The 23,483-nt window shown below is 44.0% G+C and overlaps 1 protein-coding gene across 1 annotated transcript in view; it reads right to left on the minus strand.

The window, feature by feature from the left end:
• The window catches only part of GAS2 (growth arrest specific 2), a 151,058-nt gene extending 140,812 nt beyond the window's left edge, over positions 1-10,246 (minus strand). The window contains exon 1 of the mRNA XM_074999012.1: positions 10,116-10,246. The gene's annotated coding sequence lies outside the window, so the exon portion shown is untranslated. The remainder of the gene's footprint in view (positions 1-10,115) is intronic.
• Positions 10,247-23,483: the final 13,237 nt, after the last annotated feature.

The raw sequence follows: 23,483 nt of genomic DNA on the forward strand, positions 1-23,483 counted from the left end.
TGTTAAATATATGGCTTAGGCCACCTAAACACTTGTCTCAGTTCATTTGATTAGCATTACTGGCCCAAATGCTGTCTAGCATCTCTACACATTGGTTAGGATTTTAAAAGAAGCCCCAGTGAGACACATACTCAAATCCCACCAAAAGTCATCAGGACTTCAACAGCTACCTCCTGCTGAAAACTCAAGTAATAACTAAGGCTGGATCCATCAGTCCTTGCTTAGGGGAAATTAACTACCTACATCTGGATCCCCAGTACCAGAGCATCTGAAAAACTCACTCTCTAATGCATTTATGTAGTGAGATAGGAAGTAATGTTATCTCAATTTTACAGATAAGAAACAAATACAGAGAAATATATGGTACATAAATACTGCCATAAAAGTTTACAGCACTATAAAATTGCAGTGTAGACATTTGGACTCAGACTGCATATTGGGCTTTGGTATCTTATCCCCCATGGCAGGTCTCAGAGCCAGAGCTCCAATCCTTGGGTGAACACCAACATTGCAGTTTTTAGCCCCACAGCCCTGGCAAGTCTAAGTTAGCTGACCCAGGCTCAGACTCAGTGCTGTGGGTTTTTTAATCGCAGTTTAAACATGCACTAAATGACTTCCTAATGTCAAACATACCATTTGTGGCATAACAGGAAACCAAAGATAGGTCCACTAAGTCAATCTTGCATTGTCTCAGCTCTCCCCTCATTGAAATCATTAAGGACTTCACAAGTCTAGCCTTATGTTACCAGCATTTTTCCCCAAAACATTATTGTATTTTAAAAGTAAAGTGATAGACATAACATCAGCTATAACAAAGCATTAAAAACAGTTTGCATAAATGCATGTAGAATGTCTCATGTTATAAAATCTGACAGCTTTTCTATAAGAAACTGAACCTATTGTCAGACACACATAAGCATTTTAAAAACTTACCACTAAACTGCCTTACTCCTCAAGAAATAAATTTTGTCCACTTCTCTTCTGAAAGCATCATAAGGTAGGACAGAACTTTACTTACATTCTGTTTTGTAGCAAGTCATATTTATTCAGTGTGATCCTTTTTTTCCCCACCACTGTAGTGGCAATAAGGCATCTCAAATTCTTAGGTTTATTGTCTAATTAACAAATTCAGTTCAGGATACTTTACAGTACACCTAATGACAGGTAATAGTTTCAACAAGCCGGATGGTTACTTACCTCCTCGTTTGCTCCCACCAAACAATGGCGTTTTTATTTTGCTTTACAGTGGCACATTTAGTTTTTTGTGTATTGTAAGTCATTTGTGTGTGTTGCCAACAGTGTAATTTAAACTACTGAGGTTTGTCAACCATCATCAGGCATAAGCCATAGAGTCAGGCGAGTAACTCTTCTGGCTTTTTCTGTTTGGAATGACTATTACTATAATAATTCTAACTGGGGAATGAAGATATAACAAAGGAGGACCACTTGTTTGAAAGGGAAAAGCAGGCCAATCACCTTATTATCTGATATGTTTGTACACAAATGCAAGAAGCCTGGGAAACAAACAGGAGGAACTAGAGGCTCTGGCATACTCAAAGTAGTAGGCGGTGATTGGAATACCAGAGACTTGGTGGGATGACTCACATAACTGGAGCACTGTCATGGAAGGGTATAAATTGTTCAGGAAGGACAGACAGAGGAGAAAAGGAGGAGGAGGAGTTGTGATTTATGTGAGAGAGCACTATGATTGCTCAGAGCTCCAATATATGGAGGGAGAAAAGACAGTGGAGCATCTTTGGGTTAAGCTTAGAAGCAGAAGCAACAGAGGCAGTGTTGTGTTTGGTTTATGCTATGGGCCACCAGATCAGGTTGATGAGGATTTCTTCAGACAACTAAAAGCAGCTTCCAAATCACAGGCTCTGGTTCTCATGGGAGACTTTAACCACCCCGACATTTGTTGGGAGACCAATACAGCAGCACACAGACAATCCAGGAAGTTTTTGGAGAATGGTGGGGATAACTTCCTGGTACAAGTACTGAAGGGACTGACCAGAGGCCATGCACAGCTTGACCTGCTGCTCACAAACAGGGAAGACATAGTAGGAGAAATAGAAGTAGGTGGCAACCTGGGCTGAAGTGATCATGAGATGGTAGATTTCAGGATTCTGACAAACAGAGGAAAGGTGAGCAATAAAATACAGGACCTTGATTTCAGAAGAGCAGACTTTGACTCCATGAGAGAACTGATGGGCAGGATCCCCTGGAAAGCTAATATGAAGGGGAAAGGAGTTCAGGAGAACTGGCAGTATTTTAAAAGAGGTCTTGTCGAAGGCACCAGAACAAACCATCCTGATGCACAGTAAGAAAAGCAAATATGGTAGGCAACCAGTTTGGCTTACAAGGGAAAACCTTGGTGAGCTTAAACTCAAAAAGGATGCATATAAGAAGTGAAAACTTGGACAGATGACTAAGAAGGAGTATAAATATATGGCTGGAGAATGCTGGCGAGGGAGAGGGGATAATCAGGAAAGCAAAAGCATAATTGGATCTGCATCTAGCAAGGAATGTGAAGGGCAACAAGAAGGGTTTCTACAGGCATGTTAACAATAAGAAGATTATCAGGGAGGGTTTGGGGCTGTTACTGGATGAGGGAGTCAACCTGGTGACAGATGATGTGGGAAAGCCTGAAATACTCAATGCTCTTTTTGCCTCAGACTTAATGGACAAGGTCAGCTCCCTGACTACAGCACTAGGCAATGCAGTATAGGAAGAAGGAAAACAGCCCTCAGTAGCGAAAGAACAGGTTAAGAGCTATTTAGAAAAGCTAGATGCACACAGATCCATGGGTCTGGATTTAATGCATGCAAAGGTACTGAGGTACAGATGCCATTGCAGAGACTTTGGCTATTATCTCTGAAAACTTGTGAGATCAGGAGAGGTCCCAGATGATTGGAAAAAGGCCAATATAGGCTGTGTTTACACTACAAACATAACTTTGAAGTTGCTTACTTCGAAGTAAGCAGCTTTGAAGTTGAGCATCTACACACACCCTGCTTTGAAGTTAAACTTCAAAGTAGGGCACTACTCCATTCCTGCGAATGGAGTAAGGACTTCAAAGTTAGGCTCCCTACTTAACTTCAAAGGAAGGGAAAAGGTGTGTAGACACTCTGCTGGCTACTTCAAAGTAGTGCCTAACTTTGAAGTTAGTTCCTAGTGTAGATGCACCCATAGTATCCACGTTTAAAAAAGGAAAGAAGGACAATCCAGGGAACCATAGGTTGGTCACCCTTACCTCAGTCCCCAGAAAAATCATGGATGGGATCCTCAACGAATCCATTTTGGAGCACTTGGAAGAGGGGAAAATGATCAAAAGTAGTCAACATGGATTCACCAAGGGCAAGTCATGCCTGATCAATCTGATTAGCTTCTATGATGAGGTAACTGGCTCTGTGGACATGGAAAAGTCAATGGATGCGATATACCTTGACTTCAGTGAAGCTTTTGAAACAGTCTCCCACACCATTCTTGCCCATAAATTAAGGAAGTACGGATGGGATACATGGACTGTAAGATGGTTAGAAAACTGGCTTGGTGGATGGCCCCAGTGGGTAGTGGTCAATGGTTCAGCAGCTGGTTGGGAGACAGTTTCAAGTGGTGTGCCCCAAGGATTGGTTATAGGGCCAGTATTGGTTAACATCTTTATTAATGACCTCGATGAGGGGATGGATTGCACCCTAAGCAAATCTGCAGATGACACTAAGCTAGGGGAACAGGTAGGTATAGTGGAAGGTAGGAATACGGTCCAGAGTGACCTAGACAAATTGGAGGATTGGGCCAAAAGAAACTTGATGAGGTTAAAGATGAACAAGTGAGAGTCCTGCACTTGGGATGGAAGAAGCCCAAGCACTGTTACAAGCTGGGGACTGACTAGCTAAGTAGCAATGCAGCATAACATCAGGACCTGGGGATTACAGTGGATGAGAGGCTGGATATGAGTCAACAGTGTGCCCTCATAGCACAGAAGGCTAATGGCATATTGGTGTGCATTAGGAGAAGCATTTCCAGCAGATCTAGAGAAGCTATTATTTCCCTTTATTCAGCACTGGTGAGGCCACATCTGGAGTATTGCATCCAGTTCTGGGGCCCTCCAGTATGAAAAGGATATAGATGCATTGGAGATGGTTCAGCCGAGGGCAATGATAATGATTAGGGGACTGGAGCACATGACCTAAGAGGAGAGGCTGAGAGATTTGAGCTTATTTAGTTTGCAGAAGAAAAGACTGAAGGGTGATTTGATAGCAACCTTCAGCTTCCTGAAAGGGGTCTCTAAGGAGGATGGAGAGAGACTGCCCTCCATGGTGACAGATGGCACAACAACGAGCAATGGTCTGAAGTTACAGAGGGAGAGGTATAGGTTGGATATTAGGAAAAGGTATTTAATCAAGAGGGTAGTGAAGCACTGGAATGCATTACCAAGAGAGGTGGTGGAATCTCCATCTCTAGAGGTTTTTATGCCCCGGCTTGACATAGTCATGGCTGGGATGATTTAGTTGGGGTTGATTCTGCTTTAGGCAGAGGGCTAGACTAGATGGCCTCCTGAGATCCCTTCCAGCCCTAGAATTCTATGATAAAAAGCATCAAGAACACTACATATTGTGTATTACAAAAAATGGATGGGTAGAAGAGAGAACATAGTCCTGAGAAGAGAGCGGGTCCGATGGCTGAGGCCTACTTTAGGACTCTGCAGACATGTATGCAATTTGCTGCTCTACTGCCAGCTTTTTCTCTGACCTTAAGCAGGTCACTTGAGCCTAGGTCCTCAGCAGTATTAAGGCATTTCTCTCACTTATTTCAATGGGAATTAAGTGCTTAAATGCCCTTGAGGATCTGGGCCTTAATTCCTGACATGTAAAATGTATACAATAGCACTTCTCTTCACCATATGTAGTCTGACCTCTTAACACAGGCCGAAGAACTTCCCAAAACTGTTGCTAGAACGTACCTTTTAGAAAACAAATATGTATTCTTGATTTTAAAATTGCCAGTGATAGAGAATCCACCACTACATTTGTTAAATTTTTCGAGTAGTTTATTACTCTCAGTGCCTGTCTACACTAACTTTGAACTTTCCATGGTGGGTATTATGCTAATGAGGTGCTGTATATGCATCAAAGCTCTTGATTAGTCTACTCCAATTGGGCCAATTACCGTGCCCCTTTCGAAGGAGGAGGCTAGCATAGATGCACCCTTACTGCTAAAAATACACGGTTTATTTCCAGTCTGCATTTGTCTAGCTTCAACTTCCAGCCATTGCGTTATGTAATATCTTTTTCTGCTAGACTGAAGAGCCCATTATTACATATTTGTTTCCCACACAGACACTTAAAGACTGTAATGAAGTCGCCCCTTAACCTTATCTTTGGCAATCTAAATAGAATGAGCTCCTTGAGTCTACCTCTACTAGGCACATTTTATAAATCTCTTAGTCTTGTTTCTCTTCTATGAAGCCTCTCCAAGATGTCAATATGCTTCTTAGATTGTGGATTTCAGAACTGGACGTAATACTCCAGCAGCAATCAACCGTGCTAAATACTGAAGTAAAATAATCTCACTACTCCTACTTGAGATTCCCATTTATGTATCTTCTGTGCTGATGCCTTCAGGGCTTAGTGTCAGTGTTGTATTTGTAGGGTTCCTGACCCTAAAAGGAATTGTGAGGGGTGTGCAAGCTTATTGTTGGATGGATTGTAGTACCACTACCATTACTTCTGCACTGCTGCTGGCAGTTGCTTTGCCATTAGAGCTGGGCTTTCAGCCATGAGCTGTCCCTCTCTAGCCATCAAGCTCTGAAGGCAGTAGCACTGCCAGCACAAATGCAGAAGTAAGGGAACTACAACCTTCCTACAGTACGATAGTGTTCCTCCCCTCCCCCACAACTCCTCTGAGTCAGAACCCCTACAATTACTAACTACACTGTGATTTTTCAGACTAAAATAGCTGAAGTGATGGAATTTATGGTTTTCAAAATCCTATGACCATGAAATTGACCTAAGTGGACTATGAATTTAGTAGAACCCAAACAGGGAGTTTCACCATAAAATATGCATTTAAAGTTTAAACAGCTGAACTTGAAATGCTGATCTTACTGATGTTATTATAATCCTGGAGACTCAGAATATGTATGAGATTAGTCTACAGATGCTATATGGCATTTGAAATAATCTTTTGTTTTTTCCCTAATATATGCATTGATTGACATCTTCCTGAGAGCTGAAGACGTAAATGACAATTTATGCAATTGCTTTCTTTAGTATCAGGAAATTCTTCCCAGTAGCAAGATCTGCTAGACAATAGAATAATCTCACAAAGTAGCTCAATCACTTAAGACACGTAAAACTGGACTGACCGTAGCACTAAATAAGATACAAATAACTATCATGTTTTAGTAAGGATAGACAATATATCGTTTAATCAGTCATTGTCATCTCTGACTTCTAAGATACGCTGATTTACTTCAGAATACTGAACATAAGAATGACCACATTGGATCAGATCAAAGGTCCATCTAGCCCAGCATCCTGTCTTCCGACAGAGGTCAATGCCTGATGACCCTGAGGGAGTGAACAGAAGAGGTAATCACGAAAGCAATCCCTCTCCTGACATCTATTTCCAACCTCTGGGAAACAGAGGCTAGGGACTCCGTCCCTACCTATCCTGGCTAATATCCATTGATGGACCTAACTTCCATGAATTCATCTAGTTCTTTATTGAACCTTTTGAAGTCTTGGTCTTCACAACCTCCTCTGGCAAGGAGTTCCACAGGTCTACTACATGCTGTGGGAAGAAAAGATTACTTTTGATAGTTTTAAACCTGCTACCCATTAATTTGATTTGGTGACCCCCCAGATCTTTTGTTTGTTCCTTATTCACTTTTTCCACACCAGTAATGATTTTATCTATCATATCCCTCCTTAGGCTCCTTTTTTCTAAGCTGAAAAGTCCCAGTCTTTTTAATCTTTCTTTATATAGCATCCATTCCAAACCCCTGACCGTTTTTGAAGAGTAACAAAGAAGTAGATGTGTTAAGTCTGTATTTTAATAAAACAAACTAGCAGTCACGTAGCACTTTAGAGACTAACAGAATGATTTATTAGGTTTTGAGCTTCCATGGGGCAGACATCTCCAGATCTGAGGAAGTGGGTGTGCCCCACAAAGCTCATCACCTAATAAATTATTTTGTTAAAGTGCTACATGACTGCTGGTTTGTTCTAACCACTTTTATTGCCCTTCTCTGAACCTGCAATAATTACTATACTTGAACGCTTTAAGGAACAGAGACTATACTTATACAGTTCTGATTCTAATTTTTTCTTACTGAATCTTTAAAGAACTTTACCTTCTATAACAATTCTGATGCCATTATGACCTACAGTATTTAAAGTACACATATTTGCCATTTTAATTACAGAAGCAAGGTGGGTAAAGTAATATCTTTTATGGTACCCCACCCCTCTTGTCTCTTAATATCCTGAGACCAAAATGGTCCCAATGCTACTTTTAATTTTCTTTTCAAAGTACAGCAATGGGGAGGAAAAAACATATTTTTCACAGATATAGAAAGCAAGGTTGTATTTTAGTACAAAATTCATTTGTTCTAGTTACTAGAAAATTCTTATAAACTACCCACAGCTAATATAGCCCAGGGTTTCTGGTGCTCTCCCAGATTAGCTTGGAGTATACTGTACATGTTTAAAAGGAGGAGGGAATAGAGAGGAACTGCCATCTGAAACTCATTAATCAATTAGAATTTTTAAGGGCTTACATCAAAATGTGATCTAGACTGATAAAGTAAACTCTGATCCACAAGAAGCTTTTGTCATGAACATACAGGATACAAATGTACACTGCACATAAAACTTGTATCTGGAACCTGGCACAAGAGTGTATATTGATATTCTGAATTTATAAGACCCTTGGTTTTAAGCCAGCACCAAATGAATTTTTTTAAAGAAAATCTTCCTACATTACTGGAAGCATAGGCATTTTTAAGACTGTTTTTACCATAGACAATGTTGCTGTCTTGCTGTATGTCTGTTCTACCAAAAGAAAAGCAGGGATGTTATTTCTCTCTCTCAGACACTTAATAACAAAGGTTAAGGAATGTTTGATATTAACTTGGCCATAAAATAAGCTCTTAGGTGATGATCCTGATGCATAAGGCAGGCAAAAATCCTGATTGTTGACTTGCAGGACTGCAGGGTCAAGCTCTTCTCATTTTTCTACTTGCCTACTCAAACTGATCTTTAAAAAATCTGTCCAGAAAAGTCAAATCTGAGTCTCCCTTAGCTAAACAAGAGATCATATATATTACAGCTGTCCAATTTTAAGAGGTGTTTGAGGAGTTTAATTGTTTTAAAAATGCCTGCAGATTGGTGCAGAATAAGGTGTGGTTATCGTCAATAACCGCCAGCTCCTGGAACTTTAGATTTAATTGATGTAGCCTTCCATTCTTAAATGTTGCTAGGCCTGCTCTTGTTCCTTTGAAATTAAGGGCCAAGCTGAAAATGACTAACTTCAAAGTCCCTCGTGTGCCGCCTACCTTCCTTCTGATCAAATTGTAACAGGTATTTTTTTCAAAAGCTTCTCAGCCAGCCAGGGGCCACTACACCTCCTTCATCACCCTTTGGCTGAGCTTCCAACCTGACATCCACCACGTAATTCTCATCAGAGGGCCTATTGTACCATATGCAATGAATTTAGGGAATGTCAGCTAATTTCCTATTAAATCACAAGCCACATCACAAAGCCATTACACTTGGCACAGCCTCTGCTCGGCAGCGAAGAACTAAGCCCAGCTTTAATGTGCGTGGAGGCCGAAAGAAAAGCCCCTCCCGCCCACCACCCCATTTCAAAGAAACGCCAGACGCGCCGCGGGGAAGGGCTGCCCAGAGAGCAGCGGAGGACGCTTATCCCACGCGGGCGCAGCAGGCCACGCTGCGGTGCACGGCGCTGGCCCTGCGTGCCAAAGTAGCGCTGGGGCTGGCGTTAGCACTGCCCCGCCCGTCCTTTGCGGGAGCCGGGTTTGCCCTTCTTCCAGTGGCACAGCTCTGGGGGCGCACCAAACACTTGCCCCTGCGCTTCATGGGGCGGATGATCCCGTATCCAAACGGGCTCCTCTGCCACAGGAAAACCAGCTCCCTTTCCCTCCAGCCATAGGGCTGGGTGTGTGTGTGTGTGTGTGTTGGGGGGAAACAGACAGCAGCACACACACACACACCCCAGTGCTGGCGCGCTGGAAACGTGTAAGCCTTTGACGCGCGCACACACTCTCCTCCGGCGATGCTATTTGGATGCCAGCCACCGGCCCCCAGCCCGAACCCGCGTGAATGAGCATCTCGTCCTCCGCCTCCGGCTTGTCTGCTGGTGCTCTCACGCAGAGAAGCCCGGCCGGCCTGCAACCCCGCTTCCCCAGGGCGGCTCATTCACGGCGAGACAATGCAAACCTTCACGGCCAGCTCAGCGGCATTCGAATGCCCAGGCGCGCGGAGAGGCTGAGCCCCGGCGAGCTCCCCAGCTGGAAATAACGATTCTCAAATCATTAGCGTAGCTTCCGCCCCATTCATCCCCCCGCCCGAGGCTGCCGTGACACAGGCAAACGCTGGGTAGGCAGAGGGGGGCGCTTCCTCTAAGTGGAGCAAAAGAAAGGTTTTTACCTGAGCAGCAGCAGCTGCAGCTGCAGCTGCAGCGCCCGGGCTGCAATTTGCAAACTTCCTCTCTCCCCCGCCCTCGCCCTACCTCTCTGTTGCGGCTTTCCCGGCCGTCCCCCTGAAGCGCCGACTTGCAAACTCTCGGGAAGGGAGGTTGCTTGCACTTTCAAGAGCAGGGGCAGACGCGGAAGATCTCCGCTCTAGTGCTGAAGGGGAGAAATCCCCAACCCCCTGGCCGCCTTCTCCCTGAATTCAAAGGCAGCCCCGAAACAAACCAAACCATGCGCAATTTAAAGAAGCCTCGGCTCTGACTTCGGTAAACCCGGCCAGATGCCTGAACTAACCGCAGTAGCAGTTCGCAGAGCTCTCTCCCCTCCTTAGCCATTTACGAGTGGCCAGCAACGCCTCACCCCCGCACTCCTTAGGCTGGGAAGAAATCTCACTCACTTTCTTCTTGTAACGCCGCGAAGCCTTTTTCCTCCTTCAGCCTGTCCCGTTCTTCCAGCCCGAGCACACCACCAGCAGCAGCAACACTGCCACTCTTCATACTTCTGATCGCTCCGCTTGGTGCTCTCTTTGGAAACCCTCTCTCTTCCCCCCCTCCAGAAACAGATTTCCTACATTTCATCAGTCCACATAGACTGAACGGAAGTTAAATGCTTACTTTTTCTGGGGGACGGCAAGCGCAATTGACACTGAATTACCCTTGAAACTCTTGAGATATTGTATTACAAGCCCTTGGCAGGAACTTGACTCTTGGGTCCAAAGTTCCTTTTATTATTATTCCTCTTCCAAAGCTATGATTCTGGAGGGAAAAATCCCATATTTTAAGCTTAAACTTCCCCCCCCCCCCCAAACACTGCTGGCTAGGATTTTTTTTTAGCACTTACTACCACTATTTTATGTGATAAACTGTTTGATTTTGCTGCCCAAAGTGACATAATTTCAGCTCTGTGCCTTGTGGATATTAGGTTTTTGATAATGACTTTTAAGTATGCGTTTTCCAACAAAATGTCATGCTCTTCTCTAATGTATTTTAGATGAAAATAGATAACTCTTACATTAACTTTTGAATGATCTTCTATTGGTGAGGTGCTTTGTTTTGAAAGATGTTTAAATACCCACCTTCCCTGTACTGCACTCTGTATATTTCAGTGTTATGGTAAATGAAAGAGCTAATGTTCCCCAACTGTTGTTTATTAGTCTATTTTTTTCTATGTGCAGAAAAGCCCTTTCATGAATTCAATAGAGGGAAACAGATGTTTAAACTTCTGCTGCTTCTTGTGAATGGATGTAGATTATTGTCTTGTTGAGTTTCCTAATGGCATCATGCTATCCCTTTCCATAAGAAAGCCCCAGATGAACAGAACACAATTATTTTTCTTTTATAATGCTACTTAATAGCTCTGCCCAGTGAGCATTGTGAATCATTATAGTAGAAATGGAGGGGAGAGGTGCAGCTCATACTGATCCTTATTTCTCAGTGGTGCAATTTTCTGCACTCTCATCAGGCGGGAAATATGATTTGCATAATTAATGCATGCTTATTTCTCAATACCATATGTTGAGCAATTTACTGTACTCTGATCATTAACCAATCAGCTAATAAGTATATGGCAGTTTTATGTAAATTAATGTGTCTGACTCTAAACCTCTCTGCTTTGAGTAGTTGTTTGCTGCTCAGCTGTTTTTTCTTTTTCTTTCTTTTCTTTTTTTCTCTTTTTCCCACTCAATCCAATCACTGAGACTCTGTGGAAAAGTACACAACTATGATATCCTTTATCCATCATGTAAGTATCTGTACATCACTAACTAAACTGTTGAAGCCTTGGCTCAGCATTTACAGCATAAAAATGAGATGGATGTTCTAGGGGCAGTCTCATCTTTGATTAGTCCATGGTGCTGGCCAGGAAGACAGAAGAGATAGCTTTAAGATGGTGCACAGCTCTCAGAATTCCATAGTGTTGTGCCCAGGAAGAGAATGTGTAGATTCATAAACAAATACTTCATTAAAATAAAAATCTGACGACAAGTAAGGTGAAGTTAGAGACTTCATGTGACCTTGAGAAACAGTCTTTTAAAGGATAATGAGTGTTATTTATATCCCATATCAATTCAACTTTAAAAACTATCTTGAGTTGAGAAGGAGCTTTCCAGTACCAGCATATTGCTGAACAACTTGCTGTTACTTTATAGAAAGCTTAGAAAACATTCCACTTAGAAATCTCTACTTGAATCTTCCATATCTGCATTATCCTCAAAGCACATAGCTTCCCACTATGTTAATAATCTACATGTAGGCCAGGTCTATGCTACAAAAATAATTTCCAAAGTGCTTACTTTGAAATAACAGACTTTGAAGATGAGTGTCTACACACACACTACTTTGACGTTAAACTTCAGAACAGGGCACTACTCCATTCCCAGGAATGGAGTAAGGACCTTGAAGTAAGGAAAACTGTGTGTAGATGCTCTGCAGGCTACTTCGAAGTGGTCCCTAACTTCAAAGTTCACTTCAAAGTAAGTTCCTAGTGTAGATGCACTCAAGCTCTGAGCCTATTGCAGCTTTCTAAACAATTACAAAGTCAAGTGCACATTGTTATACATGACTATGGGAAGGTTCAAAAAAGTTGTGAAAAGGCTTTTTAGCTAGAATGACACGTGGACACCTTCACATGGAGAGCTTTTACAGTACTGAACTGTGAGATCTCTAATGGGTAGCAGTGGTATTAGAACCAGGGGTGCTGGAGGTGCTACTATCCCTGGTTTGAAGAGCCAATAACAACTAAACACATGGTTTCCGTCATCAGAACCCCCATTATAAAAAAAATGTTCTCTCAGCTCTGATTAGTAGCGAAGGATGATGTGTTCCCATAGAGCTTTAACTATATTTAATCTTTTTATACTATTTTTATTTTAGTAGCTATAATTATTTATCATCCAATGGTAAAGAACTGTCAAATACTAGAAGAGGAATATGCAACATACTGTGCAATTTAAAATCCACAACTGCTGCACAATTTTGATTAAACCCTAATACAGGAAGGACTGGTTTGGACAGATTACCAAGCATGAATCTGAAATCTCACACACATACATACACTTTGGAGCCATTGCTATTGAAACTACAGTTACAAATGTATTGAGGTTGGCACTTAAAGGTCAACACTTAACTGTCTGTTTCCTTCTTTAATAAGTGACTTTAGCTTTAAAATGGAATACAGTAACTCAGCAAAGAATCATTGATTTTTCAGTATAGGTTTATGTTAATTTGTTAACTTTTGCAGAGGAAACTATAGTCCCACAAGCCATTCAACTTTATGAACTCATCTGGTGACAATCTTGGAGATGAGTGGACAAGAAGGAGAGGGGCAGCTTCAGAGAGAAAGGGAGACCAAGCAGACTGAACAGGGCTTGGAGAGCCCTGAGGGGATGGAGTCTTGTGAGAGAATCCTATGGTTCTACAGGAACCCTACTCAATCCACACTCAGTTTCAATTACTAATATTCTTTGTCAAAACTACTATCGTGTTTAGGACAATGTGGCAACTCACATAAATTTAAGAATAGGAAGGATGACATTACTTATGAGTATGCCATTTATCTGATTATCACTTGAATACTGGGTCCAGTTCTGGTGTTCAGTATTGGAGAAAATGGAAGATATTCAGAAAAAATTACAAAAACCATTTGTGGTCTAGAAGACATTCCTGACATTCCTTTAAAGTAGTTCCAACTATTAAACTTTAGCAAAAGAGTTAAGACATTATTTGATCATAGTTTATAACAATCCTGCACAAGAAGGAGATAGCTGTACTAGAGGCTTCAATGGCTGGAAGTTGACATCAGCAAAGTACGAACTGGAAATAAGATACAAATTTGAAGTGGGGAGCAATTAGTCACTTACCAAGGCCTGAGATATGTTTTCCATCACTTGGAGTCTTTAAATCAAAATTAGATTTTTTTCCATCTAATGTTAAAGTGTTATATCAGTCAGAGATTATTTATCTTGATGCAGGAACTGTTAGGTGAACTAGTATGGCCTACGTAATGTGGGACGTCCCATCTGCTCACATGTAAATTCAGCTTTTATGGCATGGTGCCAGATGTCCTGATTTTTATATCTTCACTAAATGGAGCAGATAAATGAACAGATCTACGGTAGTATGCATCATCTCTGTGTTTAGCAGCTTGAAGAAGAGACATAAAATATTTTGAAAATGAAAAAGCTTTCAAAATAATTCAGTCATGCATTGAAATTAACATCTAGATTCATTATTTCAACTGTCATCAAATTTAGGCATGCCAAAAGTTAGCATTGTCTTTATAAACCCATTGCACGTGTTGATTTCATAGGCATTTATCAATTCTGCACTAAAAGTCTCATTTTTATGAATAATATCTAAAATGTTAACACTACAAAGAACTGTGATTTACTTCTTATTGTGTAAACTTATTTTAACAGAACCATATTCTAGTAATTTACACATCCTTTATAACTACTTCAAAAACTTCCATAAAGTTTTATTGCTATCTGTCACAAATTTGAAGTCATTACTATAGAACACAGTCTGAGCAAAAATAACAAATGACATTGTGTTGATAATTGCAAATCTAAATCATAGTAAATTGTTTCTTCTTTATCTTAAACTTGAGGTATTCATTGGGGCATCACCACTCAAGCTGATGCTTGTATGTAACCTCCTCTGACACAGAGAGGAGACTGACCGTATCTGGCTATACATATAATATTCTGTCCAGGATTGTGGAAAATGGATGTTTGGCACTGTGATCTATGATATCACTTCTAGAATAGGCTCAAAATAATATAAGGACCTACAGCTCTCACAATTATTCAATCATAAGAAAAACATCATTTGCACTATTGTCTTATTTCATGCTCATTCATTTCCTAGGGGCTCCATAAAACATACAGAAGACATAAACACACTCCACCAGTATCCCCAATAAACTCAATGATGCTACTTAGAAGTAGAAGCAGAAGTAGAGCCCTGCAAATCCAGGGATATCTATGGATCATTTTTGCGGCTATGGATGCAGCTGCACATTAAAATTTTGTATATAGAACCCTGCAAATCTGTGGATATACGCTTTATATCTGTGACTATCAGAAGGTCATTTTTTAGGATACAGATGCAGATATATATTTTGTATCCATGGAGGAATACTACACTGAGGTACTACTTTACATAAATAAGAGTGTCAGAATCCATCCACTAGGGACACAAAAGCAACAGGGAGAGAGAAAGGTAACTAGAGGGCAAAGGTTCAATAGTAATGTTGTTTAGTTGCTTAGAGAATAATATAAATGTTGATGTGTTTTTAAGGTGTGATTGGTTTGTCTTATTTCTTTTTCATTAAAAATACTAATAAGTCTGATGGAACCTTAAACACATGCTATTTTATTATGGCATAAGCTATTGTGAGTTGTATAAAGTTCAAAAAGCATATGCCATAATAATATAGTTAATTCTTTAAGGTACCATCAGACTCCTTGTTGTTTTTGGCAGAAACAGACTAACATAGCTATCTCTGAAGCCCTTTTTTTTTTCAATTTATGATGTTTTGAAACTACTCACGTATTATAAAATTATAACTTTCTTATCTAGCATTGTAGCAGGCAGCCACTGCCTTAGCACCCTTCATGATCAGGAGTCATTTTGGAGGCACCTTGCTCTTCGTAGGTCCCTCTTCAGGCAGCACTCCACACAATCTCTTGTTTTTAACAATACCTCCACCTAGGTCTGCTTTAGTAAGAGTCAAACAGTTGTCAGAGTCCTTAATAATTAATAGTTCAAACAATCCTCAGAGAGTCCCAAAATAAAGTCCATAACCATAACACAAAAGTTCACACTTAACCTTGGATCTTCTGCCACACAGAGGCCATGTCTACAGTACAGCGATCTGAGAACAACAAGAAGTCTTGTGGCACCTTACAGACTAACAGATATTTTGGAGTATAAGCTTTCATGGGCAAAGACCCGCTTCATCAGATGCATGAGTGGGGTGGTTTCAGAGGGGTATTTAAAGAATGGGGTCCCAGTAAAAGGGAGGGCCAGAGCTGACAAGGTCTGTTCAGCAAGGTGGAAAAGGCCCGTTATCAATAGTATGTATCAAAAGAGGAAAAAACAAGGCGCAGATCAGATGGGGGATATGAGCCATTGTTAGAGTCTAATGGGGAGATATTAACACCCAGGGCAGAGAAGCTGTTTTTGTAAGCTGCGAGCCACTCCCAGTCTCTGTTTAATTCTTGGTTAATAGAGTCAAATTTGCAAATAAATTGCAGCTCAGAGATTTCTCTCTCCATTTGATTTTTGAAATTTCTTTGTTTCAGGACTGCCACTCTTAAATCTGCTCCTGATTGTCCAGGGAGATTGAAGTGTTCCCCCAAAGGCTTCTGTACATTACCGTTCCTGGTGTCTGATTTATGTCCATTTATTCTTTCATGTAGAGACTGTCCAGTTTGGCCAATGTAAATTGCAGTGGGGCATTGCTGGCACATGATGGCATATATTATATTAGTAGATGTGCAGGTAAAGGAGCCCCGATAGTATGGTTGATGTTAGGTCCAAAGGTTGACAGAGCCAGATGGGTACCCAGAAGCCACCTGCTACAAGACAGGCCTCACAAGGAAAACAAGAGAACGCCACTGACCCCACTTAAGGCCGCTCCACCGCATCATCAGTGATCTCCAACCCATCCTGAACAATGATCTTTCACTCTCACAGACCTTGGGATGCAGGCCTGTCCTCGCCTACAGATAGCCTGCCAATCTTAAACAAAGCCTCACCAGCCACTACAAATCAGAAACCAGTGGCTCTAGGGCTGGAACCAGCCCCTGCAATGGTCTTCGCTGCCAACTCTGCTCACATATCTACACCAGTGACATCATCACAGGACCTAACATTCCACCTTGCTGAATAGACTTTGTCAGCTCTGGCCCTCCTTTTTACTGGGAACCCATTCTTTGAATACCACTCTGAACCCCACCCCCATTCATGCATCTGATGAAGTGGGTCTTTGCCCAAGAAAGCTTATGCTCCAAATTATCTGTTAGTCTATAAGGTGCCACAAGACTTCTTGTTGTTCTCAAAGCTACAGGCTAACACGGCTACCTCTCTGATACTACAGGGATCTGTCCACAGAAGTTAATTTCCAACAAAACATGTTGACAGATTGCGGCTACACATGAAAGCAGATCATTCTGTTGATCTGCCCTGTCAACAGAGAGCAGCCAGACTGCCCAGCTACTCTCTTGACAGAAAAAACAACCAAAAGCACAGCAGACAGGGTTGCTCAGTGATGCTTCCGAGCCCTGTCTATCTAGAGAGGGCCCCTCGAGCATCCACAAGGCTTTTTTGTTGACAGATTCTGTGAAGAATGGCATTCTGTCTCATGGGGGAGAGGCAGAAGGCTGTCAACAAAAGTGCCGAGTTCTGTCAACAGTATGTCGACAGGACACACATTCTTGGTGTGAACACTCCATGAGTTTTGTCAACAAAACTAGGGTTTTGAGGATAAAACTCTCCAGTGTAGACATTGCTACACAGAGCTCTTCCATTCCCTCACTCTGCTTCACCCAACTCCATCAGGCTTTGCACTTTCTAGCTGACACTAAGCCTTAGCTTTTTTTTTTCTTCCTGTGTCTCTAGTCTGGGCGGGAGAAGGCAGTCTATCCACAGCCTTCCCTCAGAGAGTTCTTCCCCAGTTGGCGATAGAGACAAGAGCCCCCCCCACCCCCCTCACCCCTGGGGCTCCTCAGTCCAGGGTCTTAGCAGAACAGTGTTCTGGGATTTTTCCCCTCATCCACATCCTGGTTCCCTGGAATTGTTTCCTTTCACTGCTATCTGGCCATTTCCTGTGCCTGGGTCTAATCCAATTTCTAGGAACAAGATTTTCTGGATCCCTCCATCCTTAAATTGTCCTTTTACAAGCATTCTTTTGGATCCTCTTCACTTTTCATAATCAAGCATACTTTGCAATTATGGAAGTTACTTATATGGACTGAAGTCAAAATAGACTAATGATTTTTAAGGAAATAATTTCTGTCTGAGAATATTATGCATTAAACTGGACTTTCTTAGTTAGCCACACTGAAAATTACAAAAACACAAACACAGAAGATCTATTCTTGATGTTACAATTCCATCACAAAGCTGATGAGATCCTTCAGGCTGAAAATAATGTCCCTCCCCTCCCCCGCAATGTAATCACATGATTTGTAACAGATGAGGAACAATGACCTAGTTTCCCATTGGACTTAACAGACACATGTTGCACCACGGAGCACATTTCAGTATCATATAATACAAATAGTCTACATGTAGACCTCTGCTTTTTAAAAGGTAATTAAGAATAATGGAGAACCAATGCATTATTCAGGAACAAAGCAAATTTTTAAAATCAGGTAATGGATTTACAACCCATTCTGCCTTACCAACTGCTCTCTTTTGATTGGTCATAATTCCACCTTCCTGCTTTTTCACTTTATTTTTCAATCCTTTCTTTCTTCAGATACAAATATAGGTTTCTCTTAAACTCAGGAATAACTCTTTGCTCCAATTTCTTACCCAGTAACTTATTCCATATGTTTACTAGTTCTTATGTGGAATTATTCCTTCTGAGTTTCCCTATTCAAAGACCCAATCCTGCCTCTAATGGCGTAAGTGGTAAAACTCCCATTAACATCGATGAAAACTGAATTAGGTTTAAAATTTTAGATTATTTCCTCTAGTTTGTGACCCTTTCATCAGCACAAACATTCTAAACTAAATTAGAGACCACTACCCCAAATCTGGAAAAACTATAAATAAGCATGTATGGAGAATAGTGGTAGACAAGCTGTGGCCTCAGGCTGGGGTATCTATGGCCCATGGCCTACATTCAAGTAAGCGAGTAGCAGGCTGCCAATCAGGTTGTTTACCATGCATTCACAGGTATCAGAATCTCCCATTGGCCAGAGCTCCCATTTTTCCTCACTAGCTACTCCAGATCTTCTCTTCAACAACTAATTGCTGCCATCATTTTTCCCTCAGACTTGTCTTTCTTTCTCCAACTGTTCAGTTCAAAGACTCATTCCTGGCCCTCAGGGAAGGCTCTGGTTCCAACAGTCTGTTCCATCCTTCTCTTAAAGCGGTATCACTTAAAATATTCTAAAAGGAAAGAACATCTCTCTCTGTGTACCCTCTTACATTGTCACATGAAACATAGTTCTCAGTTCATTTCATGAACATAATTTATTCCCATTCTTATGAGCTGAGAAATCTGGGTTCTGTTCCCAGCTGGACCACTTGTCCATCATGTGACTTTAAGCAAATCTCTTCACCTTTCTTTGTTTCAGTTATTCTATCTGTAAAATATGCATAGTCATACTAACCCTCTTCTATTAAGCATTTTAATATTTATGAATGAAAAACATTATATAACAGCAATATATTAGCTGCGTCTACACGTGCACGCTACTTCAAAGTAGCGGCACCAACTTCGAAATAGCGCCCGTCGCGTCTACACGTGTCGGGCGCCATTTCGAAGTTAACTTCGACGTTAGGCGGCGAGACGTCGAAGTCGCTAACCTCATGAGGAGATAGGAATAGCGCCCTACTTCGACGTTCAACGTCAAAGTAGGGACCGTGTAGACAATCCGCGTCCCGCAACGTCGAAATTGCTGGGTCCTCCATGGCGGCCATCAGCTGGGGGCTTGAGAGATGCTCTCTCTCCAGCCCCTGCGGGGCTCTATGGTCACCGTGGGCAGCAGCCCTTAGCCCAGGGCTTCTGGCTGCTTCTGCGGCAGCTGGGGATCTATGCTGCAGGCACAGGGTCTGCAACCAGTTGTCAGCTCTGTGGATCTTGTGTTGTTTAGTGCAACTGTGTCTGGGAGGGGCCCTTTAAGGGAGCGGCTTGCTGTTGAGTCCGCCCTGTGACCCTGTCTGCAGCTGTGCCTGGCATCCCTATTTCGATGTGTGCTACTTTGACGTGTAGACGTTCCCTCGCTGCGCCTATTTCGATGTTGGGCTGAGCAACGTCGAAGGTGAACATCGACGTTGCTGGCCCTGGAGGACGTGTAGACGTTATTCATCGAAATAGACTATTTCGATGTCGCAACATCGAAATAAGCTATTTCGATGTCGGCTGCACGTGTAGACGTAGCCATTAACTGCTATTTATTAATTTTAGTCTTCGTCCAGTTACATGTCTCCCTCATTTATTTATTTGTCTGTTCCTTAGGTCTTCTATCTCTCTTTCCTTCTTTTGTCTCCCTCCTCTTGCATCCATATATATGAAAGTGTGCTGTGGTCAGAGACAGGAAGTCAAGAAACCTGGGAATAATCCTGCATCTGACAGCCACTTGCTGTCTTAATCAAACAGAAAAATCATGTATAAGCTTGGGAAAGTAATTTTAGTTGATCTTCCACATGCTTCCGCATTCCAATCTCTAAATTGCTTACTATACCAACTTTGCAGGGATGTTTGAGGTCTCCCTGAACAATGTGCCCACTGTCACGGGGCCTACTGTGCTCTCTACAATGTGTCAGAGAGAAAGAATGAGCTCTTCTTGCAGGGGTGGGCTGCCAAGGCTGGCCCTGGGTATGAGCAGCTGGCCACTGCCCTGTGTCTCCAGGACCACTGGGATGGGGAGCATGTCAGGAAGGCCCTCGATGTCAGGAGACACCAAAAATGGCCTTTCAGGTGCCCATTCTCACACCCCACAGGGCTGCGGGTCTGGTTGAACCTGGTGTTAAAAAGGTCCTTTGTTGGGTCTGGGCAGCCAGTATAGGGCTTCATGAGCCAAGGATGCAGTGGGTAGGCAGTGTCAGCCACCATGCAGAGGGGCACGGTGATGTCCCCAACCAGGAGCTCCCACGGGGGGGACATAGGTCCCCTCCTCAATCCTCCACCCGAAGCATGAGCTCCTGAGCACCCAGGCATAACGGGCCAGGCCCAACCAGCCCACACAGATGTCCATGAAGCCTCCTCTCACATCAACAAGGCCTGAAGCAAACTCCAGTGAGGCAAATCCTGTGACGTCTGCATCAAGGTCGCCAACAGGAATGACCCTCCATAGGATGGCATTGATTGCCTTGACGACCTGCATGGAATAGAGAGTGCATGCTCTCGTGCGTGTATGACAGAGTGCTCCAGGCACCCCATCCCTGCTCCCCATGTCCCCTTTCTCCAGAGACTCCCCATCCATCCCCTCCAGGGCCCACCCTTCCCTGCTCCCTCATGGCCCCCTCGTACCCCCACCACCTGGTCTCTGAGGGGTCTCCTGGTCTGGGAGTCCCCACCCCCACTCCCTGTGGCGGGTGTGTGCCCTCAGTATGCCTTACCTCCATGAGGACGGCCCTGACAGTTGCCCACCCCAAAATGGTGCCCCACAGACCAGCAGCTATTCAGGGTGGCCAGCTCCCACACTACGATGGCAACCCACTTCTTGAGGGGGTGGCCTGCATGCATGTGGTCTGCATGCAGGTGTTCTGGTGTTGGAGGGTAGGGGCAAGCCAGTGGCACAGCTCCAGAAATGTCCAGTTGGTCATGCAGAAGTTCTGGAGCCAGCAGTCTTCGTCCCACTCATCGATCATGAGCTGGTCCCACCACTCAGAGCTCATGGGATAGCTCCATAGGCACCAGAGCACCCAGAAAAGGGGGTACAGATGGGGCCCTATGGATAGGCGTTCAGGACTGCAGTGGGGGGGTGTCACCCACCAGAAGAGTTGGAGGGTGGCAATTGGCACTGTGGTCAGTAAGCAGACCATGGTGTCCAGGAAGTCGAGCTGCTGGGGATCCAGGGGGATCTCTGCTTGGAATCCGGTCCCTGCACAGAGTCTGCTGTGCTGTGGATAGCTTAGCAGGCCTCAGCATGTGCAGGGTGTGGGGGATGTGGGAAAGGGCACTCTTTCAAAATGGCACCATTCAAAAGAGAGTAGGCTAAAGATGCCCTTTCGAGGGGGAGTGTCTACACACGGGCTGGGGCTGGGGCTGGGGCTGTCAATTCTTGCCATCGAAACGGGCCATCTGCCCTTTTGAAAGGGGCCAGCAAGCCCTTTGAAAGAGTGTCTACATGTACCCATGCTCTCTTTCAAAAGAAGGTGCCAGGAAGGGGCCCTCCCCAACACCACTGCCCTCCACAGCATGAGGCTTGCAGAGCTGCTATCAGCCCCACAGACACAGTGCCCACAGGACAGAGCATGAACCAGCAGTAGCTGGACACCCTGCTTGCTGCTGACAGCAGAGAGGTTGCCCTGCTGGTCAGTGGTGCCCACCCTGCAGCTCCTGCTGGAGGAGGACCCCCTCCCCCCAGAAGCAGCCAGGGATGTGCCAGACCCTCATCTCCTTTGTTGCCACACCCCCAGGTGCTCCATCAGCTCTGGAGCTACTCCACCAGCTCAGACTGGTGGGAGCACCTAGTCATGGGGGAGTGGGACGATGACTGGTGGCTCCACAACTTCTGGATGCAGTGGCAGACCTTTAGAGAGCTCTGGCAGTGGCTGTCCCCTGAACTGAGACATGAGGACACCCAGATGTGGGACACCCTCCCCATGGAGAAGAAAGTCACAATCACCATCTGAAAGCTGGCCACTCCAGACAGCTACTGCTCCATGGGACACCAATTCAGTGTGGGAAAGGCCATGGTTGGGGCCATCACGATGGAGGTAAGGAGGGACAGGCCATGCACCCTGGGAGGCAGATCTATGACAAGGTCCTTCTCTTTGCTGGACCACTCCACCTCTGCTGCATGTTCTGGTTCTGGCCCTGCTGGCCTTGGGCTGGCCGACGGTCCCGGCTCCTCGGGCTCCTCTGGCTGGGACTTCTCCACAGAGGTATCGAGGATGGAAGGTGTGAAGGTGGTGTTCCGGGGTCACCGGAGGCTTTGGAGCTCCTGGTAAAATGGGCACAAAGCCAGGGCAGCCCCAACTGGCTGGCCGAGTCCCAAGCCTGGGCGTACCCCTGCTGCAACTCCTTCACCTTGCTGTGTACCTTGTCCAGAGTGCGAGCAGCGTGGCCACAGGTAGTCAGGCCCTCAGCCAGCAGGTCGAAAGCGATCACATTCTGCCGCTTCGTGCCCATCTCATGCAGGACCTCCTCATCCCGCCATAGGCCCAACAAGTCCCAGAGCTCACGCTCCGTCCATGAGGAGGCTCGCCTTTTTCCCCCCTGGCTGGCCCCTGGGAGCCATGGACACACTTGAAGGGAGGGCCTTCTCTCCTCGTTGGCTGCTGGCCATACTGTGCCAGCAGCCACTGTGGGTCTGGCTGAGACGCGCAAGGGCACCGCATGCAGCGGCTGTTGCCTGCACGGTCTCAGATTCCTACAACGGGGTTTCTGGGTGCATGTAGCTTTAAGGGCTGCTGCAAGCACAGACCATAGAGCCACACAGGTGTTGGACAGCACATCTCCGCCTAGCAGCTGATCAGTGCCATGGTGGACCCTGCTTTTTTGAAAGAGCGGGTCGCAGAACATCTACACGTGCCTTCTTTAAAAATACGCTTTCGAAAGGAGAGGCTTTTCCTATTTCATGTTTGGAAGAGTTAATTTGAATACTGGAGTGCATTCCTTTGATTTTGTTTTCGAAAGAGCATGTGGTGTATGTAGATGCACCGCAAACTCTTTCAAAAGAGACCCTGGACTTTCAGAAATAATGCCTAGTGTAGACACATCTTTACTAGCCTGTTCTTTTGAAAGAATGGCCAGGGCAGTGTGGCTGATCTCTTTCGAAAGAGCAGATCAGTCTTTCAAAAAAGTAGAATGAAAGATCGATCCACTTTTTGGCTAGTGCTATGCTCACCCTAGTGCTGGC

The sequence above is a fragment of the Carettochelys insculpta genome, chromosome 6 (assembly GCF_033958435.1).
Source record: "Carettochelys insculpta isolate YL-2023 chromosome 6, ASM3395843v1, whole genome shotgun sequence".
Classification (NCBI taxonomy): domain Eukaryota; kingdom Metazoa; phylum Chordata; order Testudines; family Carettochelyidae; genus Carettochelys; species Carettochelys insculpta.